The following is a 7,029-nucleotide window of genomic DNA, read 5'->3' on the forward strand; positions in this document are numbered from 1 at the left end:
GCTGCACCGGCGGAAAGATGAAAGATGTGAATGGGAAGTAAGAAAATATTGAATAGACACCAGGGTTGTAAAAAGAACCCAGTTTGAACATGGAGCCTATCGGAAAAAGAGTCTACTTCTCACTTGATTTACAAAAGTCAGTAAACGTTTTCTTGAGGAATTTATGGTCTCCGTCGCTAGATTTTGTTGTTCTTCAAAACCGAATGATGTCAGTTTTGCAAAACCTCAACATGGTGCCGGTCACATCGCGGATCTCCAGGCTTCCAACCGGGAGTTCAGTGTCTTCTGTTTGACGTCACGACCAGATAAACATGTGCCAAAAATGAAGCAGATGAAGACGATATTAACGTCTTGTGTTGCCACTAATGACAATCCGAGGGAAAGCTGATAAAAACCCATGTGCATTAAAGAGTCATTTGACCCCGGGGTGAATGCAGGTTGAACACATTCCCACTGGTGAAAAACCTGTTTCAAGCCCTGGTTAAATGTGTTTTTTGACCAGTGGAAATATGATAATACACAGCTAAAGAACGAGGGGGGGGAAAACGTTACCTTCTTCATCTGTGCTTTTCTGAGTGTGTGGCTATCACTTGCACCCTTTCTGTTTCATACTGCTTCTTATTTTCTGTGGCAGGGTCTGGATGTCGTAATCCACACCTGGACAGGCGCCAAGCATGTCTACACCTGCTCCGGTCCCACTGAGAAAAACAAGACTGAACAATAAAGGACAAATCCTACCCTCCATCTTTTCTCTCCCCATCTCTGTGTCTCCTTCTCTGTTTGTCCGTGTGCCTCTACCCCCCCCCCCACCCTTTACTCACTGTGGGCCTGAATGGGTCATATGACTTCCTTCCTGTTGTTTTGACCCCGGGGTCACGTTGCCTCAGGGTCAATGTATCTTGCCTTTTGTTTATTGAACATAATCTAAAAATCTCATTCTCTTCTACAGTCACACACACACACACACACACACACACACTGATGAGGCCCCTTACTGAATCTGATTGAACTTTAGAGGAACTCAATGACCAAGTTCTCCTCCTCTTTATGGTGCTCTCCGGCTGACCTTTCAGTCTGTGGAGGACAGCAGACAGCGGGGGTGGGGGGGGGGGGGATGGGCGCCTCTCTCCTCGTGTTATGGCTGCTTCAAAAAAGCAAACTCTGTTTTGGGTGCAAACAATAGCTGTTGTGTAAAGACGACTGTAAACATCAGTCGGCCACACTAGATGCGTCACATTATGACGACAGAGGCAGTCTTGAACAGCTCTTCATCACCGCATCAGTTGTCAGGGCAACAATGTTTTTTTGTTTTTTTGGGGGGTTTGCCTTAGAATGAATGGTTTTGAGGTTTGGAAGAACAATCCAATCCAAGGTCATTAGAACGTACTGCAGTGTGCCCTCTGGATTTACACGGAAATCTCCTGAATTATCAAAGGCCTTGCTATCGGCAGTGCTGTTTTCCCACAGCAGCAGCCTCCTCTGCTCCTATCTCACACCATTCATACATTTTTCCAATTCAGAACAGGCGTCAGAGGGCCGAGCGTGGATCCAGTGTGTTGTCATAGTTACAGATAAGGCTGTGTTTTATCACGCTCTACAGCTATGGAAAGCACATGACCATGAATTGTAGTGCAATTGGTTTGTGTGAGTATTTGCGTTTGTGTGTTTGATTGTGGGCACTAGTCTCTGTGTGTGTGTGTGTGTGTGTACTGTGCACGGATATGGGAAACGTGTCGCCGGCCCGAGTTCTTGAGCAAGATGGAAAAGGACATTCATTACTCTCGCCGAGCTTCATCACTGAGCTGATATCCACCTCTGTATGGTGATCTGTCAGCGTGTATGAAAAACATCTCACTTATCAAAAATGTTCCTGTCAAGAATGGCCTGGTATTTGCTCTGAGGGTGGAACACTCTGTCTCGCTCTATGTTTAATCTGTGTGTGCACGTGTGGGTGTGTGTGTGTGTGTGTGCACACAGCAGAATGCTTCACTCGGTGTTCCTCAGCTGACAGAGAGAAAGAGCCTTTTCTCCGCGCTGCTTTGGCAGCTTTGCAGAATGCCGGGTGCTAAGCGGTCCAAATTAGATCCACTTTGGCTGCGACGCGTCCTGTTCCCAGTCTGAGAACGACGAGCTCCCGTGGCACAGTGTCAAATATGAGTGTGAGTGCTTCTCGACACCTTATGCAAGGAGAGCAAGGTGACCTGCGAGTGTCAAGTCAGCCATTTGAGCGGAGGAGTGTGGCGAGGGCTCCACTCTCTGTGTCCCTGCTGCGGATGGTGGATCATCATAATGCAGATGATAGAGACACAAACGCACATAACTCTGCTCATGGAATTTCTGTGTGTAATGTAAGGTGTTTGTTTTGCGGGGAATGATGACTCGGCTCATGGCGTAAAACAAATTGTGTCATTAAGAGGAGAATAGTGTTAACACAACACAAGCTCTGAGGTAGGAGGAGTGTCTCGGTACTGGAATAGAACATTGTGCTGTTTATTAAGCCTCCATATTTAAAAAAACAAAACAAACAACAACAAAAAAAACAGGATTGACACTTTGCTCGGTTTAGATACTCCAACTGTCACCACCTCTGTGCCTTCCTTTTTGTGTTGTAAACATTAACCGCTAACACGACGGATCCATACCGCTGTAGCCATGGCAAAACACAGAAACAGGTTTAGTCATGACTGAACCATTGTTGACCTGATTCATACACACGTGAGGAAATGTGTTCCTGTTTTTGTCTTTTTCATTCCTCCACCGAAAAGCCCCACTGGGCGTCTTCATGTTTGAGTATTATAATAAATGCTGTATGTTGATAATAATAATTATAATGCAAATCCGGCATAAACATTTGCATGTTCACATATAGATGATGGAGGATTATGTGGAGCGTGTGTGTCTGTGTGAGACTTACATGACAGATCGAGAAGGGATGAAAACCAGTACTTACACATGCCTCCCATGGAGAACGTGAATAGGTGGAAACTATTTCTTTTTATTTATTTATTTATCTCCAGGCACAGCCGCAATACCGGTTTGTGTGTGTGTGTGTGTGTGTGTGTGTGCTTGTGTGCACTTAATAGTTAATTTTCTCACCGTACAGTGAAGATGACTCAAATGGTAAATGAGAAGAGAGCTGACAGCTCAGTGTAGCAACTCTTCTTTCAACCCATAAAGAGGAGCCGGCCATGCTAATTAAACTACTTATACATCTTAAATAGGGCAATTATGAGATTTAATTATTTAATGAATGGTTGATTGGTCAGTTAACCAATTCTTGATTAAAAAAACGACCACAGCCCGGTGTGATGCTGATTAGAATGTACAACTGGGAGAGGGGTTGAGGTATGGGGAGATTGTTTTAAAGCCATGTAAATATGAGGGATGAAAAGAAAATAGCAGGGCGTTTTCCACTCTGTATCTCACTCTGTATCTCCCCCCAGATGTTAGGGGCATAATAGGTCTGGGGTTTTCTCTAATCTTTCATTTTACCACTGACAGCGGAGACAAATGAAGGGAAAAAAAAGCCGTGGCCGCAGCACAGGCCGGGCCCACAGGACAAAAGGAGAGAAACATCTGACATTCATCCCTCATGACCAGAGCCACGTTGCTCGCTGTGCGTTTTGCCCGTTCTTGTCATTTCACAGCGTGTAAATGTCATTCTGAATTCATCCATCGCGTGATCCATGTGACTTTTAAATGTGCATATGTGCAAAAAAAAAAACCAACAACCTTCTGAGTGAGTACACGTGCATGATGCCGACGTCACCACTTCTCACTGCGGTTCATGTAAATCTGGCGTAGAGCAAAGAGAGGTCTGTGCAGGAGTCGACCTAAGGCAGAAGAGCAGCAATGGTTATGCTGCGATGACGGGGGCCTACCGTTGCCGTGGAAACCACACAGAGGTTATTGACATAAATTCAGAGAATCCTATCTTGTCATTTTTTCCCTGATGTTTTCTACCAAACCAAGATGCATGTGGTGCTATACATATTACATATACTGCATATTATGAGAGAGAGAGAGAGAGCGGGAGGGAGCAGATATTTCATTATCATCGTTTTTTCCTTAGTCCTTAAATTTGTCCAATATGCATTAAATAAGTCTGTACATCTGTAGCCGTGTTACAGACACAATTAAAGTTAATTGTTCCCCTATGAGTCTTTGTGAGCACCTTACTTGACAGATATTTCCGTGTATATGTGCATGTCTGCGTGAATGAGAAGGTGCATCTACGTGTCTGACTCTGTCAGCAGTATAAGGGCCCTGTTAATTGTTGTGTTAATTAGTTTTATCATTTAAAGGCGGCGTTTGCTGATCTGCTGACTGCCGAGGAAAGGCATGAAGGATGGAGGCCGGGTGATTTCAGCCACCGCCGCCGCCGCCTCGATTCACGGAGGGTGGAGCGGATCGAATTCGTCTTCTGTTACTGAACTCCTATCAGTGATTTATCACTTTGTTTTGCAAAAGCAACGACAAGACGCAGAGAGGAAAAGTGTGTCGGGAAAACATATTGCAGCGGCGTTATCTCCGCAGTGAACTGTAGGTTACGGAAGTTCTCTGGGACAGGAGTGAGTTAGAGAACGCCTGCAGGCGGTAAAACAAGCAGTGCTTCTGTTTAGTGACACACATTTGAACACAAGCAATGACAACAACATTGTGTTTGTTTTGTTGCATCTCGGTGACAGCGAGGCAAACAAGTGTGATTTATAGTGCTGCTCATTCGACTCTCTGACTGTCGTCTGCTCCAAAGAGATGAACGTGACTGTTGATTTGGATATAATCCAGTGTAGGCTTTTAACATCACACGCAGTCTTCTCCATGAGATATTAATAAGTGCAGGAAGTGCAGTGGGTGTATGTTGTGCGTGTGTAACGGCAACAACAGCGGCAACATGTGCCTCTTCTTGTTTTAACGCGTGTCTTATCTGATCGGCTGTGATGGATGTGTCTGAAGACACAGACCTCAAACTTGTTAATTGAAAATTGAGACAGTGCCGGGACGACGGTATCGATCTCCCCGCCGACAGCGAGCAGTGCACAGAAGTCTCACCTATTGTGAGCGATGGCTGAGGAGTTGAAAGGGAAATAACAGCGGGGTCAACGCAGGATCGTGAAAACTGGAATGGGGGGAGGGGCATGAGCAGACAGAGTAAGAGAGAGAGAGAGAGAGAGAGAGGGGGGGATCATGAGGTTAGGGTAGGTAGTAAAGTGGGGCCGGGAGATAGACATTATGGTGCCTTTAAATGCTTGGGAAAGAGCTGCCATCCTTCATGTATGTTACAAGCGTCACCCTAAACCTTTGCCTATCATAAAACCGCTGAAGAACCACAGCTCAAGGAACGACATGTGCCTTTTCTTCACCGCATTGATCAGACAGGAGTCCGTCCCCCAGGCTGTTTATAAACAACATAAACCCACAGACCCTCCAGTAATCAATAGCGGTGGGACTCATGTTTACTCCAGTGTTTCATGGCCTTTAAATGTCACAGAAAACAGGGGGACTCAGAACGCAGCTTTCATTTGCTTTACTCCCTCGTGCTCCTCCCCCCCCCCCCCCCTCTCTCAAGCACAAACACAGACACAAAGACAAACAGTACTGTAAATCAGTACGTCTCAGGTGAATGCATTGGGGGTTGTTTGTGGACCAAATCAAAGATGTATGATCAATACCTCGCCTCCATCTGTTCATTGTCCACACCACATGCAGTCATCCTCCTCCACGCCAAACCGCTCAGTGCTTCCTCAGTATAACAACAGTATTATTACTCCAGCATGAAGCGATGCTTGATTGGAAACATCGGCCCTTCTGTTGTTGGATTGAGCCTCAGATTATCGGACAATCATTCTTGCTTCTGGTGTTAGGAAGTACAGCAGATCATTTACTGGACATTGGCTTAAATTAAACACTACACTCTCGTATCTCGTGGCAGCTTTAACTGTGTGTTTCTGTACAGTGACCTCAAATATGTGACCTTGACTTGAACACATTATGTTACAATGGATATACCATCATGCCAATGAAAACACTTATGTCACAGCCAATCTGTTTCCAATCTAGTTTAGTTACAGTTTCTTCTCAAATTTAGCGCGAGGATGGGATTCAACATTATATAATATGTCGGTTAAGAAAATAATATACATAATATATAATAAGCAAATCCAGATAATGATCTAGACTTTGGAAAGTAAAAGAAATCATTAAGTAAAAAGACGTTGGTTCTTGGTTTATTTATAGATAAACACTTTGTTCATTCACTAAAACGGATGGAAACTATCAAAGGCAGCATGATCACGCATGATCAGATGATGTCTGAGGGGCGGGAGAAAAGCACTGAGCGACAAATTGTCTGGTAGTTATTAAGTTAGTGAATTATCCAGTCACCTGTATCACATTCAGCTGCCCTGCGTGCCGCAAAAAATAATCAAAGAGTCACTGTGTTCACCGACAAGTTTTCAGAATACCAACACAATCATTCGCTCCACCCTCACACAAGCGACGACTATGTTGGCAATGTCCACTATCTTTACAGCCCCTCAGTATAGACTTAGACAGTCATTTAATGTCTTTTATAATATAGCCTTGATCTCAGAGGAAAAAAAAAGGCCGAGGTCCAGCCCTCAGAGACCTCATAAATGACGACAAAGGTGATGAACACCAAAGAGAATCAGGAGAAACAGAAGATATATTGCAAAGGTGACCACATTCAGTGCCCCAGATGGAAGAGTGAAAAGAAGGCACTGTGTGTTTGATTAAGGGCTTATTGGTTTAGCATCAGGGGGCGGTTTGGTCCAAATTACCTCGTGGCCATTTACTCCCTCTTGCTGTGTAGGGGTGGACCTTTTCAACCTGGAATAGATGACAAAATGGCCTCTTTTAGTGCTGGGGATAAATTAGGAAACGGCCCTGCTCTCCACGGTGACCTGAACAACAACCTTCTGATCCCTTTTTATTTTTAGCAAACTGCAAAACTGAGTCGGTCAGCTTTCTGCCTAAATCAACAAGATATAAATGTAATGACGACAGCCG

The sequence above is a fragment of the Solea solea genome, chromosome 2, assembly GCF_958295425.1.
Source record: "Solea solea chromosome 2, fSolSol10.1, whole genome shotgun sequence".
NCBI lineage: Eukaryota > Metazoa > Chordata > Actinopteri > Pleuronectiformes > Soleidae > Solea > Solea solea.